General features: G+C 42.9%; 1 long non-coding RNA gene across 1 annotated transcript in view; it reads left to right on the top strand.

The window, feature by feature from the left end:
• The window catches only part of LOC308124536, a 51,770-nt gene that overhangs the window by 12,850 nt on the left and 15,545 nt on the right, over positions 1-23,375 (top strand). The window contains exon 2 of the long non-coding RNA XR_013936305.1: positions 21,497-21,553. This is a non-coding gene — a long non-coding RNA (uncharacterized lncRNA). The remainder of the gene's footprint in view (positions 1-21,496; positions 21,554-23,375) is intronic.

The raw sequence follows: 23,375 nt of genomic DNA, 5'->3' as shown, positions 1-23,375 counted from the left end.
CTACAGTGGGCTTGGTTTTGACCGGTAAGCACACGGGGAAATTCTTTGAATTCCCCGGCCTCACACCCTCACTCTACTTTTGCCGCCTGGCAGCCAGTGCTTCTGGCTGGCTACACGGGCTTGTTTGTGGCACGTTTGACATCACAGGAGAGTTCTATTGCTTTTACAAATGAGCATGTCCCCCCACCCCCCCCCCACCCCGCCACCGGCCTTCAGTTCCTAAACATGTTTTTACTTTATAGTTGGTACATTGGACTGAATTGGTAGATAAGAAAAAAAACTATGTGGGAATACGCACTTTCCAGCCATGCACACGTACACGCACACGCACACACACACACACGCGGCTCCTTTGTAGGTGGGCCACATCAACCTTGTCTGACCATACTGGAAGCTGACCGCAACTTTGGCTTCGCTGCTCCTCTGCACTTTTCCTTTGTCCCTCATCGCTTCTATCTTTCTGTAATTGTGTCCCAGACTCAGACATGTCCATAAATAAACGGGGGCTCTCTCTCCTCAACCAGACCCAAGCCATGTTTACGTTCTGGCCTAAGTTCGGAGGGGGGGAACCTGGACCGCTGGGCCTGCTTCACCATCTTTCCCTGAGCTCAGGTGGAGTCAAGATGTTCCACGATATGACTAATGGACTAACACATTCTCAGGGCACGGCCAGACAACTTTTTGTGGATGCAGTCATGTATGTTTTATTTATTTTGTTTGTTTTCAGAGTTGAAAATAAAAGCTCCAGATGCAGATGTGAAGTTTGTATCAAATGTTTTATGTCTATCCTTTAGAAATTCAATGTTTCGTTCTCTCTTTCTCAAAATGTGCACGGAATCCAAATATGTTCCCTTAAAATAAGTATTCCCAGAAAAACGCAAAGCTCACTTTTCTCTCGGGCCATCATGACCTTTAAATTCCTGCTGCACTCCTCTGCAAGCTGTTTAAGAAAGTGAGGGAGATTTTTCAAAACAGACAGTAGAAGAGATTTTTGGTTTATTTACATTAGCTGGATGTGGTCTCCTGGTCTTAATTTTCATTTGGTCCGGGAGCCAAGCTATTAAAACTAATGAACACTTATTACCCAGAGTTGGATCCTGAGCTCCTTGCTAAACATCCCTTCTGTGGCTGTTTGTTTTACTTGTACCTGATTATTCAAACAGAGCCGTAAAACATGTGGCTGAGCCCTTGCCTCTGGTCTTTACAGGTAGTCTCTTAATAGAGTCAGATCCATATTATGGGATTGGACAGGCAGGTTTTTAAAAAAAAATAAAAAATTTTATATGAACAAACATGGGTGGGCTTCATTTTACATGACTAATCATCTCTGACTAGTATTTTAAAATGCACAAGCAGAACATTCGGATGACCTATGGGTTGAATTCTGAAGATGAAAGAACTCGTGTCATCTTAAACCTTGATACTCAAGTCTTGTTTGAATCACATTTTTTAAATGGCCAAATTCAGACAGTGTCGCTGAAGATGTTTTCATTTTTGAGAAATTCCCTATTGAACAATTTAAATTAAGCCGCCTCGTCAATCACTATAGTCATTCAGATATAATCTGTTTATAATTCACGGCACAAAAATCACCTTCACCACATGGCTGCTTTCTCATGGTGTCAACACCACCAGGATTTGCTTGCTTGATGGTTTTATAACTGTTTGCTGATCGCCAGGTGTCAGATTGAAGATTATGGCGACAACTGACAGATGCATGGTAGTGCCTTCATAAAGCATCTGTGTATAAGAGCTGTGTTTTTGTACACTTCAGTATGTAACAGCAAATCACCTGTAGAGAGAGTGATGCACAAAAGTGTTTTGTTTTTTCTCTCTCTCCTCGCTGTGACCTTCTATACAGCATAAATCAGTCTGAACAGTAATGTTGAGGTAAGGAAAGAGGTTTTTTCTTTTTTTTTTTCTTCTTCTGCCCCCTCTCCCGACACTTGTGGTTTTTAATATGATACCTGCATATGGAACGCATGGTCAAATAAACACAGTGTAAAGTTTCCCGTGTCTGTACCAATCTGTCAAAAGGAGTGGGCTCTCAGCTTTCATTCCCCTCCTTCCAGGCATCGCCCTCACACAACCCCTCCCACCAGACCTTGCAGTCCCCGTCTTCAGGTGGAGTTTCCCTCGAGAGTGATTTGGCTATTTCGAAATGTTTCAACCGCATGAAAGGATGTTAGACGGCATGCCACTTAATGGTTCCTTTGTCAAATCTGAGATAAAAGAAATGCGTTCCATGGCAAGGACAAAGGTTAAAGGTCAGCATAGAGTAAGAGAGAATGGGTGGTAGCTTATAGCCTTTTTTTTTTTTTGATGAAATGCTTAAAGTTGATAAAATTGAAATTAAAAGGTAGGGCTTTTATCTGCTGCGATTTCTGGGTCAAAGCAATAGCTCAAACACACTTGTATTACATTTCACTTCACTTGCTACCACTGTAAAAATCTGTAATTAAATATGCAACGCAAGGCACCACACCTATAAATCTAGTACGATTATAAAGGCCTGTGTTGTCTTGATGTGTGGACTCCACCCACGTCAGTGGCATGGCTGGCACTCTGCTGTGTGTATATGTGTGCGCGCTCTCAGGTGACGGAGTACATCGGTCCCACTTGTACTTAGTCATTCTATAGCTCTGCTCTGAAGAGTTTGTCGATCTCACAACGGCGCAAAACCTTCTTTTACAAGCCCGCTTTACTTGTTTGCACTAAAAGCTTCAGACTGTTCTGGCAAAGTCGGCAAACAATGGAAAGAACGGAGTAGAACATGACATGATGTGACGACAAACTCTTTAGTGCTCAACTGGGCCCTGTGCAGCCGCGTAAAGCAACATAAAGAAACGGAGCAGGAGAAATGTGGGCCAAGCATTGTGAGAGATCATCGAAGACGAGCTCATGAAAAGAGTTCTGGGCTCCTCGGAGTGTCTTTAACTTTGGCTACTGGTGGGGGGGAAATACAGAATCCTCACTGCGGGGGCCTTCCTCTGTACTCTCCTGGAGAGACGTTGCCTCCAAAGTGCCTGATAGCACAGGTTTTCTTTGGATGTCGCACAAAGTTTTTCCTCTTCCCACCCCCCCCACACACACATCTGAAGATGTATTTTTATCACAGAACAGATGACGGGGGTAATCCTTTGGTGTCTTGCCACCCCCCAACTGACCGTTTATTTCCTCTTTTTGTTTTGCTTTCCCTCTTCTTCTTTACCCCCTCTTATCGGCTAATCCCTCCTTGCATAGAACGCTCAATTAAGAGGCTTAGTCGATAGAAAATGAGACCGTTTTGGATGCACGGAATGTGTGAAAATGTCCTGAAAAGGGGGTTGTGACTGGCCCTCCAACCAAATAAAAGAAGGAAATTGAGCTTTTTGGTGGAATTCATTTACTAAAGGATTGTCTTTGTCGCCTCTGAGAGGTTTGAAACAGAACTTTGAATAGTGCAACAGAAATTGAGATGAGAAATCGCACTTCCCAAACCCATTTTGTTACACAAGTGCTTTCGATGAGGGATTTCGGACGTCACGATCAGACACTTTTGTAACTGTAGCTTTGCATTGCGTTGACCTCAACATTCCCGACCTTTGCCTTGAATGCAGAAAAATGGGCACAGTAGCATCTTGCGCAGCAAAACACAATCTCTGATCTCCTTACTCAGATTAGACACAAATGAGCAGGATTATGACGTTCCTAAACGCTGTGCTTTAATGGCCATAGAATTACAGTTTTCAAGCCTAATGACTTCTATTTTTGTCTCATTCACTGAAACATTTCACAAGGCTCAGCTGATTGGGGAGGGCACAGTTTTTAATTAGACGCTGATTGCTATTATAAAATTCCATAAAAACAATATCTTTGTAAACATATAAAGTGGTTACTTGTGAAATTAAGCGGTTATATTTGCTTCATTTGAGTAGGAGGAATAAGAGTGTCGGTTCAAATATATTTTTTCACTAATGAACTAGATTGTCTCATTCGTAAATACTAGTTTCCTGTGTTTTGGGCTTCACTATCCTACATGCATACAAAGCTGAATTATTCACCTTTCTCCTCATGTTGATAAATGCACACGCAGCATCCATTTTTCATCAGCGCATGTACATGTAATCTACCTTAAGTCATTTGAGTGGCGGGCTTGTTCTCCTGTGAAGTTTGAGATGAAGCCGGGGTGGAGGTGAAAGAAATGCCTTCTGTGTACAAAACATAAACGAAATGTGCCTCGGAACAGACGCCGTGCTGTGCTGCTCCGGGAGGAGAGAAGTGGTGACGGAGAGGGAAGGGTGGAGGTAATTGCCACATTAAGGGGAAGGAATTCAAAATAAATTTAATCTCCCAATCCCTTTCACCCCCCAAGAGGTTTTACGGTGAGCATGCTCCGTCTTGTTATGAGACACAAGGAGAGTACAGAGAGTGAAATGGAGACGGGCAAGGAGGAGGGTGAGGTCCTGATCGAGGTAATCGACTGGCTCCCAACCAGGGTGAACTTTTGTGGGAAGGTTCACACAGAAAGGGCTAACTCTTACATGCAAAAAAGAAAATAAAAAATACAAAATGATGTGGTTTTATGTGTGTGAAGTACCTTTAATTACCTTTACTTGAGAAGCCAGTTTTACATTTACTCCTTTCTCCCATACTGTTCCCACAGTACTTCGCTCTGTCAGTGAATAGTATCATTAAGGTCTAGGGGTGTGTGTGTGGTGTGTGTGTGGAGCCTTTTTAAACATACTACTCCTAGTAGCAGCCCTTTTCTGGCACATTTTGAAGAAACGTCTGAAGTCAGAAGTGGACAAGTTGTGGGCATTGATAAAATCAGCAGCTGATGTTTTTTGGCATTCTGAGGTCAGACGGGATGATTGAAAGTTTGCGAGAAGACAACCCTTGTGATGACTTTCAGGTCCAATTTTTCCTTGGCGAGAGACTTCCTTAATAAACAAAAGAAGGCACTTCATTCTGTTATTTTCCCTGAAAATACCCTCAGGTGAGTGGATTCCTCAGAGCTGCGGTGAGGCCCTGTCAGCGTGTGAGGTGCAGAAGCTGGGGTTAAAGGCCTGCTGGGTTTTGCTCTTTGTCACCGTGCGGTTTGGGCTCTCGCTTGGACATGTGGTGTGTAGTATTTTTATAATGTAATCATTCCTCCTCCTGCAACAACACTGTTAAAACTTTCTGCATGCTGGGGCAAGAATTCAGTCAAAGGCCCCGCTGACCCAGACACAGTAGAGCATAAACAATGGAGGGAAAAGCCTCTGGAACACATGGACACGCAACAAAACACACACCGACCCACAAGTCTTTTATCAGCGCCAAAGAAACTGTTTATTTCTCATAAATCCTGCACCGTTTCGCTGCAGTTGTCTCTTTTAGAACTCTTTTTTTTCGTAATAATCTGTCCAAACTCGGGTCAGTGATGCACACATGTGGGCCCTCTCCAGTGGTTTTATTAGTGCGCCGTGTTTACTTGGTCAAATGTAACCTGTGGTTTTCTGCGGTGAGTCATCTTCCGCTGTTGAGGAGAGGCGGAGAGGTCAGCTGGAGGTCTCTCGTTCAGGAGCAGTTTAAGTGACACTGATTCGTCTCTCAAGGAGCAACAGTAATTAAGACGGTTTCACAATCACATAATTATAGCTTCTGCTCATGCGTCGCCCACGTGTATCCCGTCGTAAATTTCTACATATAGTCTGTAGCTGACTAAATAAGAACAAAGCATCACCTCTTGCCCATTCTACTCAGCCTGATGTTATTTAGGTTTGAAGCTCTTTCTGTTTAAAAGAAAAAAGAAAAAAACTTCCTGCAATACTGTGGAAATGTCACCTAACCTGCTGCTGTGGCGCAGTGGGACTGACAGCGTGATTGAATGGGATTGTCTTCGCCGTAACCCCACACACACACACACACACACCAGCCTGGATTTCAGGGTGCTGACAGGCTGATTCGGTGTGATGGGTTGCCCCGTGCATGGACATGCCATCCCCTCGGCTGGCGGGCAAACACTGCGCTCTGTGTTGATGGCGACGGCAGGCGCGCAGATCACATTTCTTGCAGAAGCAGGAAGTGAGAATTGGAGGGTTCCTGCTACCAGGCCCCTTCTTTCCTCCCGAGTTGTACATGGAGCCAAACTGAAACCATGTGTTGTTCTCACCCCGTGGACCTCTGCATACAGCCAGCCTGGCTTCCCGGATGGCTGGTTGGCAACTGATGTGGTCGTTCTAACAACATGCGATCGCAGGAAACACACAGCTCCTCCTCCCTTGCCATTGTTATTTGAATCCCCCTTCTGTCTAACTTCACTGGGGTCTCTTGGGGAGAGTGGTAAGTGATTCCTCTCTGTGTCCGGACTCCATAAGATACACCCCCTCCTTTTTGAAGCCTTCATTCAAGGATGGATGTGATTGGGGAAGTACAGTAGTCTGTCCCCAGGCCCAAAGGTCATTTCCTGCTGCCATGGGTTAACTAGGAGCAGATTAAGAAAAATGGCTTTAACACACTATGACATTAAGCAGTGATAATTAAGTGTAGTTTGATTTCATTTTTTAAGTCGTATAAAACAGGTGCGATAAATGTTTGAAAAATGCATTCACCTGCATGTTATGCTTCATCTTTGCATAGCCATTTCAAGCAATAAGCAATTCATACCTCTATCAACAAATGCAATTTGAAAACTTCAGCCTCTTGACGGCAAATCTGGTCGAATGCAAAGTAAATGTATTTCTGCTGTTGAAAAGGCATTCGCTTTTTTTTATTTTTTTTTTGAAGCATTAACAGTGTCATCAGTCAATATTTAGTCAGTGGTGACATGTTCAGGCATGGGAATACCCCTAAGATGAGGTATTTATGTGGATGGAAAGTGAGGGTGTATGAGGCTGATTAGATAAAATACCTGCCTCTTCTCTCAATCCTTCCAATTCAAAACTTCTGTTTACAGAAAACACCGGCTGATGAAGGGATAATCTGTTAAAAATATACAGTATGTAGCTCTGATTCTTTTGTCCCACTCTTTCTTACTGGCTTCTGCTGCTCTTACTTTTTCTCGAGCAGAAATCTTCAAATACACACATTTATTTATACACGCAACTGTCTGTTCAAGCAAAAATTTAATTTAAAAATGCTGCTACGTTTGTGTTAATGGTAAACCCTCTTCTCCAAAAATGTTTGGGAAACCCCCCCCCATTCCTTTTGTCTTTCGCATGTGAAAAGTCAGCCCTGACCCACCTTCCATCTATTTTTTTTACCTAATGAGACATGCATTGTAGGGACACCTGTGGGCTGCCATTTCATTGAGGGGGATTGAGCGATGGGGGCGTGGCCGCGTTGCGAGCTTTTAATCGAGACGCGTTGACTAATCGCCCAAGGATTAGGCTCTTAGACAAGGCCTCTTTCATTCTGATACTCCATATAGTGCAAAGACTCTGTGTGGAGATGGAGCGGGTAGGGGAAGTGGGGGAGAGTAGATTTTTTTTTTTAAGGGGGCATGGGGGAGAGGGGGGGGGGGGTACAGATGGCATACTGTACCTGGGTGTGCTTTGTTTGATCATGCCTGAGCCCTCTGCATGTACACACAACACACACACACATATATCCTGGGGCTGGATCTTTTCCCAGTTTTTTTTTTCTTTTTTTTCTTTTTTTAACAGGAGACAGCTCCGCATATTTCTCACAGCAGTCACAAACTGTGGCTCCACCATCAGAGACGTGTAACCCATTAAGAATCTGTCCATTAAAAAAATAAAGGAAAAGCAGAGAATGTAAGAGCAGAGTTTGAACACCAAACCTCACTTCGGTTTACACAGAGCCTCCCCTAAGATTGAGTTTAGTTGAGTTTAGCATGCCGTGAATTGTTTGTGTATACGTTATTCAGAGCGAGCCATCGAGTTGTATATTGTTGTATGTAAATGAAGCAGGGAGTCTCGTGTGTGTGTGTGTGTGTGTGTGGGGGGGGGGGGTGACGTTCGCCAGACTCCTTTGCTGTGTATCGGAGAAATTGACGAGATCATCTATAACACACAATGTAAACACACGTCAAGCAAGGCTAACATACGCTGCAGTAATACAATGAGGAAGCCGTCAGGCTTGGCGTGTCTTGCATATTGCTGCATACAGAGTAGTTTGGTTTTAGATCTGTTGGGGAGTAATTGTCTTTTAACTCCAGTGGGTTTTAATCAATTTTCTGAAGCACAAAAATGTTTTCATGTTTATTATCTTAAATTTTTCCCAAATTACCCAAGTTATTAATGAAGTTGTTTTTTTAGTTTTTGTTTTTAAACAAGGTGAATGATTTGTATGACTTTGCCAAACAATTTTGAGTACTCAGCAGATTCTTTCCTTCACTCATTCATTTTCACATATCCGTGTCTGCAAGCTTGGTAACAGACTGTTCATGTTTATATAAGAATAGTCAATTTCAAGGTCACTGCAAGATATTGCATTGCTACTGTTGCTAATCTGCTTGTTTCTTTTGGGATTTGCGACTATAAGGTGTGACATGCTGTCTCTCGCGAGCCTCCATCTGCCGATACCTGCGAGTTTCACGTTTCACACACCTATCAGAGGAACCTGCTACACTCTAAGCCATCTTTGAATGGAATGTGGTGAGGAGCGAGCACAGGCCGGAGACAAGCCTTGTAACATGACGAGGGACAAAAGAGGGCAAATACTGCTGTGATTCTTGTCTTTTCAAAAGCTTCTGTCGGGGGGGCGGGGGGGGCGGCAGCACGTTGTAGAGGTACTTCATTGTTCCTTTGAGTAACGATGGCTAAAGGATGTGTTTGCACTGAGCACGCTTTAACCAGCAGACTGGGATCTGAAGAAGTTGTCCTGGTGCCTGATTAGTCACAGTGACACCTTTTAAAAAAAGGAACGGAAAAAAAAAGCCATGTTTACGTGGCAGGTGAGCGGGGCTGAGGTGCGCAGTGTCAGCCATGTTTGTTCAGTGGTTTTACGTGTTCTTTCTATTGTGTGCGCTCTCAAGTAGCCTCCACTCATGCAAACATGCGAGAAGAAACGAGCTTGAGGACGACATGCGAGTTAAACATCCGACCTGATGAATCATAATCTGCTGCCTGAAACTGAGAAAGTTTATTTCCTTCTGTTGAGGTGCAATGTTCAGCTTATGTGCCTCTTTGTTGTGTTTGCTCACTGACCACTGTGGCCTGTTGTTTGTGTAACCACGGGAGCAGTGTGGAAGTGGCTGGCAACCTGACTTTGCAGGCAGTGTAGTTTCACTCAGATAGTGAAGAAACGATAACAAAGGCAATAAATTAAATGGTGCTAAAGTATTTGCGGTCAGGAGAGATAGAAAAGTGAGACATTTTACAGGTGAAGGGAGGTTCAGGAGAGATGCTGAGAGTGCAGGAAATGAATAGGTGTGTTTGTCTGTGTTTTTTTGGGTATATGTGTGTATGTGTTAAAAGGCTCCGTTCATGAAACACGGGGCTGGGAACTGAGTGTTTGGCCCTCCAGGTGTGTGTGCCTGTGGTTGTCGGGACTTGTGAGGCCCGCTGCGGAGGTGGCTACGTGACAGTGGTAATGATAGGTTGTGGCTGGTGAAGACATGAGTGGATGTGTGTGTGGCTGCAGGCAAGAGTTAACTTGGCTCCTGATGACACACACACACACACACACACACACACACACACACACACACACACACACACACACACACACACACACACACACACACACACGCCCCTGCACACAGTCAACAATGTACCTTATATCAGACTTCACATCCCACGCAGTGCGAGCAATTAGACGCGTGACATCAGGGCGGGTGAGCACATGCCAAGTGGGGAGGGCCAAGTTCTACACGCCGGGGTCAGATAGTCCTCAACCAACCAGTTCTGTCTGCTGTGCAGGCGCTTCCGTCAGGTGAAACAGGGGTCAAGTTCAGGTTAAAGCTGTAACTTAGCAGACAGTCGAGCACCTCACGTCTGGCTTCCCGATCTGTAGACTTCAACAGCTCGTAGGAAACATATATGCCAAGTGAAAACAACTGTCATTCTTCACTTCTTCATTTATTAATCTACAAATGTGATTGTGGCACATGTTTTTGTGAAGGTGCTGAGGCTATGGGAAGAGTCGAGAGAACATGGGTGCCATGGATATTTTGGGTTTCTCATCCCCACCCACGCTTTAAATTAATTATTAATGAAACACTCAACAGTCAATCAACAGGAGGGTTATGTTTTCATTTACTGGCAGTAAAGCTGGTCATTCTCAGTGTCGCAGAGGATTTGCTGGTAAACGATGCACTTTTGGAAGTCATTCATTATTTTCTACCAGAAAATAAAAAATATATAAGTAAGAAGTCACTGTATTTGTGTTCATCTTCCATGTGTCACTTCAATTTTCACTCTTCAATGTGTCGCATAAATGTTTTTTCAGATGAGAAATATTTGCCACTGACTTGAGTGTCAGACACTCTCAGGTGTTCTGAAGATGTCATGGTTCAATATAGATTAACTTTGTGCAATAAGTCCCGGCAAACCCTGCTTCCGGATCAGCGTGCACACACTCTCGCACATTAAAGTCTCATGAGTCGAGATCTGCCGATGTTTGAATCAGCTTCTGGTTTGGTGACTGGCACATACCTGGAGCTCATTAAATGGGATATTCTCCGCACTACTCTCCTGTCATTTACAGTAATGTGTAAAGATAATAGTCGTGTCTGACAAAGATGCTCATTGTTGTGGCTTGCAGCGAGGCCTTGCATCTGGGGGAAGCAGAGCTGGCTGCGGCTGGCCGCCCCACACAATAAAGCTCTTAGGAGGACCTCTTCAGTACCACAACGGTCTTACCGCTGCAGCCGCATCCGTTCACCCCATTCTGCCCATGTCTGTTTTGCAACACCGCAATATGGGAAAACTCATACACATGAACACAGAAAGAAGAGAGATGAGGAGGAGGAGAGACAACAGGCACGCTATTGTCTTGTCTCACAGAGGACAAGCTCAGAAGTGCTCATGTCTGCATGTCTCATCTAAACCATGAAATGTGGTTAAAGATGGTCGAAATACCATTTAACTCTCTAAAAGGAAGACGTAGAAAGATAATGACTCGGGTGACAATGATTTTGAGACGGGCCCCAGCCTTCCTCAAAGTGGCAACTTGCCGCATACCGCGCTCAGGGGTAAAAGTAATAAAAAAAAGAATGCTCTCTGACAGAAAAACAGCGGGAATCTTCTCTTTTTGTTTTGGGAGCTTTTGTGCACCAAGATCAGACGCGATTGTCAGGTACAGGGAAGATTATTTTTCAATTAGATTCTATATACCGAATCGGGCTGTAATTGTCCCAAGTTCAAAGACGTCAAGAGGATATTTCCTGCTGTCTAACGGCTTAGAGCTACTTCAAAGAAATCCAACTGTTGACAGCAGCTGGTCTTCTCAGGAGCTCCGACTTTGTCCTACTGTATAAAGACGCTCCTGCTTTCGTCAATCCCCCTGCAGTACAATAGTTTACATCCCCTCATGCACTGCAGTAGAAAGCTTTATGCTTTTGACAGTATTAAGCTGTCTGGAGAGATATCAAAGCGCCTTTCCTCCATCTTTGACTCTTGTTGTTCCTCTGCAGCCCATTTCTTTTCACGTCCCAGAGACAGCCATGCCCGGCGGCAGTATCAGTGCTTATAGTTGTGATTTTGTTGGCAGAGGAACAATGCTTCAGTTTAGGCAGCGCATTCCTGATTATTGACACACTGTGGTATGGAGAAGGATTAGCGAGTGCCTTAGCTTTCTGATTCTTCAACTCGGGCTCGTGAGCAACACCTGGGTGTCTCCATGACGACAGGCATCACAATGATTTCGCCACCAACCGGTTCGACAGGGAGTCGGTGACAGCCCCTTTACAAGGAGGGACACTTTCAAGCGGAGAAATATCAGCCTGACGTTGCTGTTTGGAGCAGAGTCAGTCCTGCAGAAACTGTATGTTGAAAAGCATGTTTCTTTTTCTGGCACGGCTGACTTCCTGCCATTTTCTTTTCAAGGAATTGTGAACAGAAGAGAATAAGAGGAGGAAAGCCTAAGACACAGTTTTCAAACTGTATGTAATGTAAACATCATAAAGACAAATGCACCAGGCCGATATCCCAGAAGGACTTGCCTACCAAACTTCAAAATAGCATGCCCTCCGATAATGCTCATTATTGTTGCTGGACCCCAACTGCTGTTCACAATAAAATGTAACTCCTCTTTGGTTTTGCATTTTTTTTTAGGTTTTGTCTGGTTCGCTGGTAAATTTGCTTTAACCTCCGTGAAAAGGAGATGTAGTGTGAGAAGAGGGGATGCACTGAGACTGGAATTGTACTACTAGTTGTAAGCATTCTCACCTCATAGCAGTTCCGGGACCCGTTTACAGGACGACCTTTCAAGTGAAAATGGATAAAAGTTTTGCATTTAGATAGCAATATTTTGAAACGAATGGCAGAAATTTCAAAAACGATGCAGTAAGCATGTTAGGCGATGAAACCACACGATGTGCATGGAGAACACTAAACTATGAACATCAGCAATGGCGAGTACATGTTCATTTGTATGGTCAGATGATGAAGCTGGATTGCAGTTATGGGTGATTCTCACCTATTAAACTCCCAAGTCCCAGGAGAAAATGTCCCGGGAATCGTGACATTCTGGAAGATGCCATTGTCATTGTTGCTCATCTTCACGAGCATGAGCAGAAGAACTATTTACTATGGCCATGGTGTGGTGTGGCTGTGCAGTAGCGTTTTCAAATAATTCTGCGTTCCACACTTTCCACTGAGACAAGGTTGGAGCGTTTGCTAAAAGTTCCGCCTTGGAAAAAAGTTGCGTTTTCAGTGGCTCCAAGCACTGTCGCATAAATGGACAGCCTCAACGCAGTCAAAGTTTTCATTTTCACTTGAAAACATTGTCATATAAACAGCGCCTTACTCATGATGGGGCCTGGGAGAGTTTTTTTGTTGAGTTTGCATTTTCTCTATTTGTGTGCATGGATATGATCAATTCACCCTATTTACTCCCGCAGTTAGAAACATGCATTTGAAGCTTATTGGTGGCTCCGTGTTTGTCCTGCGGTGGATTCCAGGTGGTCTCCCTGCCTTCCCTCAAAGCTAGAACAACTAATGCCTCCACAACCCTGAACTGGATAACAAAGTATATAAGATAAATTGATAATTCCCCCATTCATTAGTTGTATTCCTACTTCTGCTTTTTAACGTGAAGGTTTACTTGCAAATGACAAAATGAATACAAAGCGTTATAAAAAACGTACTCATGAATTTCTAATCTGTTGGTGCAGTGGGAACAGTATGACAGGGTGCAGATGATGGCTAATAGTTTCTGCAAGAGGAGCTGGTCCCATTCTGACAGCCCTGATTACCTGTGTCCGGCCGGCCCACATGTGGCCTGTGGTGAGATGGCCCGATAACTGGAACTGAGGCAGCATTGTTAACTAACAAGTAGTTTGCTGAGGGTCTCGAAATGACCTGCTCCTCAATCTTATCAGCAGGAGCCCACAGGACCCGTATCAAGCATCCTGGAAAAGTCTTCCACTGACATCATGGCCTTCAGAGTCCCCTCTATATTCTGATGCTTGGGAATCTGCTATTTGGGTTCACAAATAAACGAGATCATTTACTGGCTATCAAAATAATGGTTAGGTGTCATATATATTTTCATAATTAAGATTTTCTTAGTTATGTTTGATTGTTAAAAGACAAACACACATTTTTATTTAGATTTAATGAGTAATTACACCTTGATTTCATCTTTCTATGTCACTCGTTATCCGATGAAGAGTGTGAGAATATTTTCAGAAATCTGGCCGCGGTAGCATCGTGTTCAGTTATTTCGTTCTTTTGTTAACTATCAAAGGCCTCGGCAGCTGTTAATTACTGGAACTGAAAGTTCAGTCGGGTAACTTCTAATGTTCCGAGTGGAGGACAAACCTTGACAATACGCAGATAGATACTACCGTTCAGTCCAGAAGAAGACACTTGTATCCATAAAAAAGTTACTGTCTATACGTTCCAGAGGTGCCGGCAGTCGACAGCAGGGGCTTTATCTCGCACTGTGCACCCGGCGTACATTGATAAGTGTGGTATTTAGGGCAATTGACTTCCCAGCTGTTGTCCGTTTAGCTGCTGCATTGCTTGGTGACTAGACAGCTGACAAGTCCGCCAGGTGGGGAAAAACCCATCAGGACGGAGCCCATGTGAGTCACGCTTTCCATCCGACTCCCTTCTACCTCACCTGTGTGTGTGTGTGTGCGCGCGAGTGTTTAGAAAAAACAGAAAACCAAAAAGAGTTCTACGGGACTGTTAACAGCAAATGAGGACCGATTTTACTGATGTCAACTAATTCTATGAGCAATTACACCACAATGAAATTAGAGTGAATAGATGCCGCCTATTTACCAAGGTGATTATTATCTTGAAAGTAATGATTCGTAATAGTGTGGGGGAATTAGCCAAGCATCCCGTCTGAAAAGAAACGCTTTTTCCAGTCGGTGTGCAATGTTACTGTGCACAGAATTTCACAATCATTGTAAATACAATTGTTTATAATTGGAATCATTAAGCCATCCAAATCACCTGATCTCGTGAAATATTCATTTACTTTATGTTTAACTTGACTTGTGACCTTAATCATGAAGAATGGAACAAAAATAAGCAACCTTTCAGTTTGTGTGTAATATATTTAAAATATAAAGCAGTGTTTGGCAGGAAAAATGAAAATTTTCTGGATTCAAATAGTTTGCGATACACCTGAACATGATAGTTATCTGAAAGTCACATGTGGGTGCAGCTAAAATTAGCACATGATTTTCAAGGAAGAGTAAGCATGTCATGTTCTTCCTGATGGCAGGAATCTTAAAGGAAACATGCTGAAATGTAACTGGAAATGAGATCCGAGTGGAGAACAGTGGAACCGGAGCTGGCCTGATCAGAAGTGGTTTTGTTGGCACTGTCCCTTTGTTGACGACGTCAAGTTCTCATGCTCACTGAGTTTGCCATCGTCAAACGGGCACTAAGCCAATGCCCTCTCGCAAGCCGCCATTGTCTGGCACCGTTTACCACCTGCTTGCATTGCTTTAATAGTTTGGCTTCGAGTTGGATGGAGATTTCTCTTCCTGCTTTCGCGGCCATGTATTAGAGATTGATTGGATGGCGTCACTACGGTGTGTAAATATTTTGAAAGCCACATGATTAATTTTTTGCACAGGATCCAAGATAAAACCATCTCTTGTGTGAGAATGTGTTTTTCCCTGTTGGTTATCCATTCAAATGATGGGTGTGTAATTGATGTGTTAGCCTAGTCATGCTGATCAGGAAGTTCGGTTTTATTTCTTTTTTTTTTTTTCTGATGGCTCATCCCTGTTCGGGCTCTGAAGCGCCGCCCTTTCAGAACTAGAATCCGCCTGCCAATAATGAAGTGTTACAAGCAGTAGCCGTGGTCTTCTGGTGTGCGGCAGCGTGGGAAGTTTGGTGAACTTCCTGACCCCACGCACCACCGCAGCACATTGACCCTCATCACGTGATAAAGGAATGCTCCTCATCTTTTGTTTTAACATCCACAGCACTCATGGAGTGGAGAGCAATTTTGCATACTATAGAATGATCACTGGCTTGGCATTTTGCCTCCCCATTCTCCTCCGCTGATATTCTCAAACGGGATTTGCGGGCAGCATCTTTTAAATCACTTTAAGCGCTACTGAAGCCTTCTTCGCCCAAAGCGGGCACCAATCTAATGGCATCATTTGGGCATGCACAGATCGAGAGAATCAACCCCCTTTTTTTTTTTTTCTTTGCTTAAGGTTTTGTGAACGGGGCGAAACAAAAGGCTGGCCCAGTGAAGCGCATCTCGGCTCGCGGGCTGAATAGAGGGGCCCCTTTCATGGCTGTTTATGAGCACCCCTCTTCAAAAACACACATACAAATCACATCCAGTTCTCCCAGTGGCTCCTCTGATACGAGGATGATGGCTGCATGGGGAGGGCAGGGTGCCTCTCTCCTCTTTTTCTCTTCAAGTTTATTTCCACCCGGTGTCGACCTCTAGCTTCACTATTCGTTTGTTTTCCCGATTTCAATCATGTTACATAAGAGCAAGTCGGCCATCTGCTCGATTTAAGCACTTTTATAGCGACAATTGGACAAAACAAGATCCTGAGATTATTAAGTAGTCTGTTGCACTTAGTGTTTATGAAATGAGAAAGTGTTTAACTGGAATAACGAGTCGTTACAATGTTGTTGGTGTCATGACAGCGTTCATGGAAACTGTGGATGGCTAAATAAAATAAAAGCTCTTGATGGCATTCATAATTTTCCTCCATTATTTGTTTTTATATGAGTGTCATTTCACTTAAATAAGTGGAATCAGTTTCCTGTAGCCCAAGGTTATCCCTGAATTTATATTCATTTGTTTTGTCAACATTAAAACCCCACACTGTCTAATTTCTAGTACTATAAATTTGACAAACTGCTTTATTTTAAAAACTAGTTTGTATTTTTATGTTGTATTTTTGTCAGTAAAAGACTAAAACAACAACATAATTCTACATGCTCTTTCTAATTGTTTCAGCTGTATAAATATCACATATAGATCAGTCATGGGCAACTGATGACCTGCGGGTTACATTCATATATTCTTATATCCCAATGACCAATATCCAAAAAAGGATTCTCTGTTGGTTTCCCAGGATATGAAAACAGGAAAATCATTTAAACCACATTTGAACATAATTTCCGATGTAATTACTTTATAATTACAGTATTGAATTCCAAGCTGAATCCCCAAAAAATATTTCCTGAAATGAAAAAAACATGTCTTGTGGTTGTCAAAAACACATCTCGGATTTAGATATTATAACTGATGTCGAGGGGTGAAACCGGAGTTGTTTGCAAGCTGCAGTATGAGCCTGTGTACGAGCGAGCTGTGGCTCTTCCCATGGGTCAGACATGAAGGTCAGAGAACTGACAGCCTCTTTACAAATTGCAAGTCATCTCGCCCCGAAGTGGCTCTTCTTGTAACTACCTTTTGCGCTCTGCGTCGTATTCTTGTTCAACAGGTAGGATTTGATGGACGGGAGGAATGCAGGCGGAGAGATTTGTTTTGCAATGGCCGTCCATTCTTTGGGTGTTCTTGAGCAAACAAAGTCACACTACGTCCTGTTTTTACGGGTTTCACACGTCACTGTTCAAACTCTCAAACAGGCTGGTCCCCAAGAGTACATGGAAGAGAGCAAACACCGCTCTAATACTTCACCACCCTGACCTTCTGCTAACTTGGTGCACACACAGGCAAACATACACACACACACAAACACACGCACACAAACACACCTTTTGCCAACGCCGTGCAAAAGGATGTGTGACATGTTTGCTTCATTTTTGTTTGATGTGCAACTTCAAAAAAAAATAAATAAAAATGAAGCAACAAAGGTACAAATGATGTTAATGCAAACTAAAAATCCAGGTTTTGCTTCATATCAAGTAGCATTTGAGTGGAAGGTAATATAAATCGCGTGGCTTCACAGCTGGCTATACTATCATGTCTAAATATGAATGGCATGCATCAATGGTGTTTAATCTTCCTCATGCAGTGAAGTATAGCCGTTTTCAACTCTATTCTTTGCTGCATTTCATATTTAGGCAGCGCATGAGGTGCCCGGTTTTATCTTCTTGCGCCAACCTAATTGAGTGCTACTTTAATGTGCACGGGTCAAATGTACGGAAAAATAGTGCAAATTCTGTGGGAAAGTTTGAGAGCTCATAAAATGATGGATTTTCAAGTGCTCCCTTAATTCCAACAAAATGTAATGAAACAGTGCAAGGTCTATTTTTATTAATGGCATGGAAAAATCTAAAGGAAACATGTAGCGATCCCCAGTTGGTTCACAATGCGCCGTGTCTTGGACTGATTTAGTTTATATAAGCCTGCGCAAAGTAGTTAGCTGTGTATGTGTCTGGACTTGTGTGTCGCTGCAGTATGCCTTCACAATACTGCAGAGCTCTCTGCCATGTTTTTTTTTTGTTTTTTTTTTCCCTTTCCTTTTCTTTTCTACAAACATAAAAGAACCAAACAACACCTCCTGCTTCTATAGATCCCTGTACGGTCTCGCTCTTTATTCCTCTTTTCCGCTTGTTTTAAATCTGTCTCAGATATACAAGGCATTCTTCAGCGGTTGTGTAACACGATTTGAACAGAGGGGAGAAGTAAGTTGGGGGAGATAGAAAAAAAAAAAAAGAGAGGGAGAAATGGTTTGTCTTGCCAGGGTTGCATGTCCTACTGTGCGCTCATATTTCTCTGCCCGCCCGCGAGTGGCTGGCTTATCGTTGGCCTGCTCAGCTCTTTCTCCCCCATGCATGGCCTACCTTAATCTCTCCTGTGTACCGTAAACCACAGCTAATAACCCTGTACACGATTAAAGCAAACATCCTAATAACACCCTGCCTCATTATCGACTCGTGTTGGGAAAATGAATGGCTCACCTCAACCCTGTAATATGGCTGCTGAAGAAGATAAGCACGAGTGCAAAGACGGTGTGCCTATCTTTGCAGGACAAGAAACAACTGTAAACCTGAGAAATTAACTTTATATTTAAAAATTCAACACGTTTCTTGGCATTTCAGCTAAGTTACAGCTGATTGTTTATTCATATAGAAGGTAGTTTGGATGAAGAATCAAATCCACAACTAAAAGTGGAGCGCTGCTCTAGAGGGTGCTGTTTACTGAGGAAATCTACTCTCCAGCTCTTTCCTATTTGCAGCTCTCACTTCAAGTTATTCTTTATCCTTACTGCACATAGAGTTTTGAAACTATCCTGCAGATGGAATCAACATATTAAGTTTACAATATTTGGCAAAACGACAGTCGGAGCAGGCGTGCTTTGAGGAAGAGTCCCAAAATGTAGGTGTGAGGTCAGATTTAACTCTCAAGGAAAAATGGGACGTGAAAACTCAGGGATTTTCTCGAAGGAAAGATTATACAGTGTTTGAAGGAATGTGCAGTATTGTGCTGCAAGGCTTTTCTTTTTGACACATTAGGCCATCGCAATCGTGTGTGTGTGTGTGTGTGTGTGTGTGTGTGTGTGTGTGTGTGTGTGTGTGTGTGTGTGTGTGTGTGTGTGTGTGTGTGTGTGTGTGTGTGTGTGTGTGTGTGTGTGTGTGTGTGTGTGTGTGTGTGTGTGTGTGTGTGTGTGTGTGTGTGTGTGTGTGTGTGCGCACAAACACACTAACGCCTACATATGTTTACACAAGTTCCACACAGCCTGCGAGAGCGGATGACGAGTTGTCAGTCAGTCAGACCTCCGCTGGCTGAATGGAGACGGGGAAGAATGCATCAGCGGCGATGGTTACACCTGCGCTGTCTGCCATTTCCTGCGGCGCTATTGCAGGGTGTAATCCCTAACATCGCCTGTGTTTATGCCTGTGTTTTAGTTACAGGCCTGACACTCGCATGCTTTCGAGCTTAGACGGGACTTCGGCTTCACTTAGTCCTCAGCTTGGCCCGGGGGGCATCTTCCCCAGTCTACCGCACACAGGCTCATCACCAGCATATATAGATACAGTAATGATCCTGACATTTTAAGACCCTTTAGTTTTAATGAAAAAGGCCACACCGAAGAGTGTTATGTAAGGACATTTCAGTGGTTTACAGACAGTGTAAAAGCCACTTATGTGCCATTTTCACATGATAAAGTAGGCTAAAAAGCTTGGAATCACACATTGTTCACAATTTTCAGTTACAAATTCTCTAAAATGGATGAATTTCTCAACAGTTTCTATGAAAGATTGACTAGCTATTCATCTCCTGTGTTTTATAATGTAAAGTATCATTTGCAAAAATTAAATAACCATAATATGACATACTAAACGTTTGAAAACCTGTTTTATCTGTGCGGTACAGTTTTTCCATTTGTTTTTGGGTTGTTTTTTTCCATGCTGAACTGACGAGAAGGAGAAGATGCAAAGGGAGCGACACATGCTATCAGCATTTAATTTAATCATAGTCACGTTTTGCCCCTTGGCTTTTGTTATTGCTTTGTCAATAGTTGGCATTCAATTAATTTTAGCTGTATAGAAGTTATATGTTTAAAAGCACATTTTTCAGACTTGCAAAGTTTTTAAACTGAGTATTGATTTGAATTGTGTAGGTCCTCTTTGTCTAATTATTTATTAAATAATGTAGCACATAGTTTAGTATTGCACTGAAGTATTAGTTAAATGCTTGGAAATAAAAGACCATTATATACTGAGCAATTAAGTTATTGTAGTATTTATCACTTCTTCTTTCTCACTTGGTAATGTCATGCATTTCCATGTTCATCTTCTACTCAGTTAATTATGTGCGACGTGAAAGAGAAAAGGGCCTTTAACTTGTTGTCGGTGAATTCTGAGTATCGAACTAGAAACTGTGCTTTCTGTCATGTTTTGTAAAAGATCCTTCAAACTGGCTTTTCTAATTTTAGAAGGCAAAAAACTATTTTTATCCGTTGTTTTGGAGCTGGATTTCCTTAACAAGATCATTTACTGGAAACCTTAAACTGTGGCTGTTTCCTTATGTACTCAGTATTTGAGGAGGTCTTTTTTTGTTGTTTTATATGGTTAGTGTTTCGTCACGAGTGACGCCGGCTGCACCACTGAGGTCATGAATGGGGAGGAGAGACTTTCTGTGCCAGAGGCTGAACTCACTTTTTATTTTAGTAAATATGCTAAATTTAGACCTCTGCCGCTGCCAAAAGTTTGTCCCAAACTCCCTGAATGACACACCTTTCGAGAAGTGACTCTTAACATCTGCTATTTTTATTATAATCATACTTTTTCCCCTTGTTTTTGTTCCTTTCTCTTGTTTCTTTTTTCCCCGGACAGACACACTGTAAAAGCTCTGTTTTTCATTTATAAGATTTGTTGGGTGGATTATTATTGCGAGGATCTTAATTCCCTCTGAAGAATGGGCATGCTTCAGGAATATTTATGAAAACACTTTGCTCTGACGTGAGTAAGAAGAACCAGTGAAAGGTCCTCTCTGCTTACACACCCACCTCACGCTACTGCCCAGTGAAAGGTCCGTTGTAATGGTGGCATTTTCAACCCCCTTCAAAGTTGGATGGCCAATTGGATAATTGGATTTGGTTTGGGATTCTGGGGAGAGGAAACCGAGCCGTGACGGTGCATAAAGTTACATATGAGCACTTCTGCTGACTGAAGGCTGCGTAAAGTCTGCCCTAATATAAGTACAGTGTTGAAGCTTTGTGGTGCCTCTGTACGATGTGACAGTGATGAGTCCCACCCTTAGCTCATTTATTATTTTCGTCTCTGATTCATTTCGGATCGCACCCTGCTCCTCCTAACAGAGGCACGTGCTTCGCTACCTGGTGCTGAAATCTTCGTTTCTTCTATATTGTTAACACTTCACTTGAATAAACAAAATAGTGGGGAGTGAAGGATTAGGTGGTGTTTTATTAATACGGAGTGTATACATGTGAAGTGACGTTGTCTGTTGTTTTTTTTTGTTTGTTTTTTTTCCACAGTGAACCAAATTCTTGGGATGAGATGCCAACATTTAACCGCTTCTCAGGGATCCTGTGGTGAGTGTGTACTTCCACTAAAGATACTCAAATCATCTGAGTGTGTTTATTGTGTTTCTGTGTTAAAACTCAGCTGTTAATCTTTGCTTTATAGAACATATTTCGAACCACGTATCCCTATTAGGCCAGCTTAATTGCCTTAAGGTCAAATTATGTCTTTTCCCCAGCTTCTGTGTTGAGCAGTGTTTTAGTTGTTCAGCTTCTGTGGCTCAGCCAGATGTGCAAGGCATTCTGTAACAAAGTGGATGTGTGCCAGAGACTTATAGTGTTACTGTGGTTGAGGCTTGTAAAACTGATGCAACTCCTACTTTTACTGGTGGCACAACGGGTAGCCAAATGTTGTTAACTGTTTAGCTTAACATGAAGAATTTGAACATAATTTACTTGGCGATCTTTGTTGTGGCGTACGCGAAACATTATCATCCCCAAAATGTTTTTTCTAACACAAATCATCTAATTACACTGCTCCGCAAGGGCACAGCCATCAATACTGTTTTGCCACTGTAATGTAGCCAGCGGCGCTCTTTGCTGAGCCACTGTCACGTCCCATCGGACCCCCTCCCTCACAGGGAGCCCGTAGCGCCCTCCTTTAACTATTCTACCCTCTACCAGCCTGTCACTGTGTCACCCCGGGGTGATGCCCCTCTCTCAGTCCCTCTGGGCCCTTTTGCCTCCGCAGCACTCCATGTTTTCCCAATCATTTGGGAGCCGGATACGGGGATGAATTGTTAACTACAGAAGGTCAACCATTGCCCCGAATCCCCCCCCCCGCTCTCCCTCGACCTGCTGTTGACTCATCTCCATGGTGATCGGGCAGGAATTTTTTTTTTTTTCCTCATGTGTCCGCTGCCAGTCAGCTCCTCCGCTTCCTCTCCTCTTCATCCTCTCCACTTGTGAGCGTCCAATCACAAAGCAGCTGGGGGGAGTCACATGGTCAGGAAGTTTTGAGAGTGCGTCCCACTGAGTGGAGTACTGGTACTGTCTTTGGAGTTCTGATTTTCGGTCCAGATCAAAATGTATCTCATTTGTTTGGTAGGAATTCGTACATATTCATGCAGACATTTTACACATATAAGAGAAATTTTTTGACAAGGCTAAATATTTTATGATATCAGATTAGAAACGCCATTTGAAATGTGCAATATATTATGATATATATCCCCTGTGAGCCACTTAAATCCTTTTCCTGGAGCCATTGTTATGGTTGGGGTTGGCATCTTTTCTGTTTACAGATTGTTTTAATCATAGCATGGAGAAATACTAAACAAAGCAGGTCTGTATACATACTGTATACAATTTCACCCATCACACAGCTCTGCAATACTGCAGGGCAGACAATTTTTTTTTGCATTTTACATTCATGTTTGGAATGATACCATTTTAGCTTAAATTAATTGGTCTGATTCCTGCAGCAATCTAAAGCAACTGTTACACTGACATCATTTTCTTCAGTCAAATTCTTAACATAGTCGCAGCAAATCAACGGACAAGCGCATGTGTTTGCTCGTGTGTGTATGTTTGCCTGTTTGCCTCCACATGTGTTATTAGCTTAGGGCAGGTGAGTGTTTGCCTACCTGTCTGCCTTTATGAGATCAGTGTTTGCCCAAGGAATGCACCATGTCCGATTTGTCATTGACTCTTATTGTTCAGCTGGTGCCTTGAGCTTGAGTTGTGTTTTGCCTTGGCAAGTGAGAAATATGTGCTTTTCTCCATTTTTTTCTGTCTTTTTTGTTTTACTCTGGACTGTCAATCATCAGGCTCAGAGGAAACACTGAGTGCGAAAGCATTATCGGAATCACATATGAGATCTGATCCAGTTGAA

This window comes from Lipophrys pholis (assembly GCF_963383615.2).
Source record: "Lipophrys pholis genome assembly, chromosome: 19".
Lineage (NCBI taxonomy): Eukaryota > Metazoa > Chordata > Actinopteri > Blenniiformes > Blenniidae > Lipophrys > Lipophrys pholis.
This window is presented reverse-complemented; position numbering and strand designations above follow the sequence as displayed.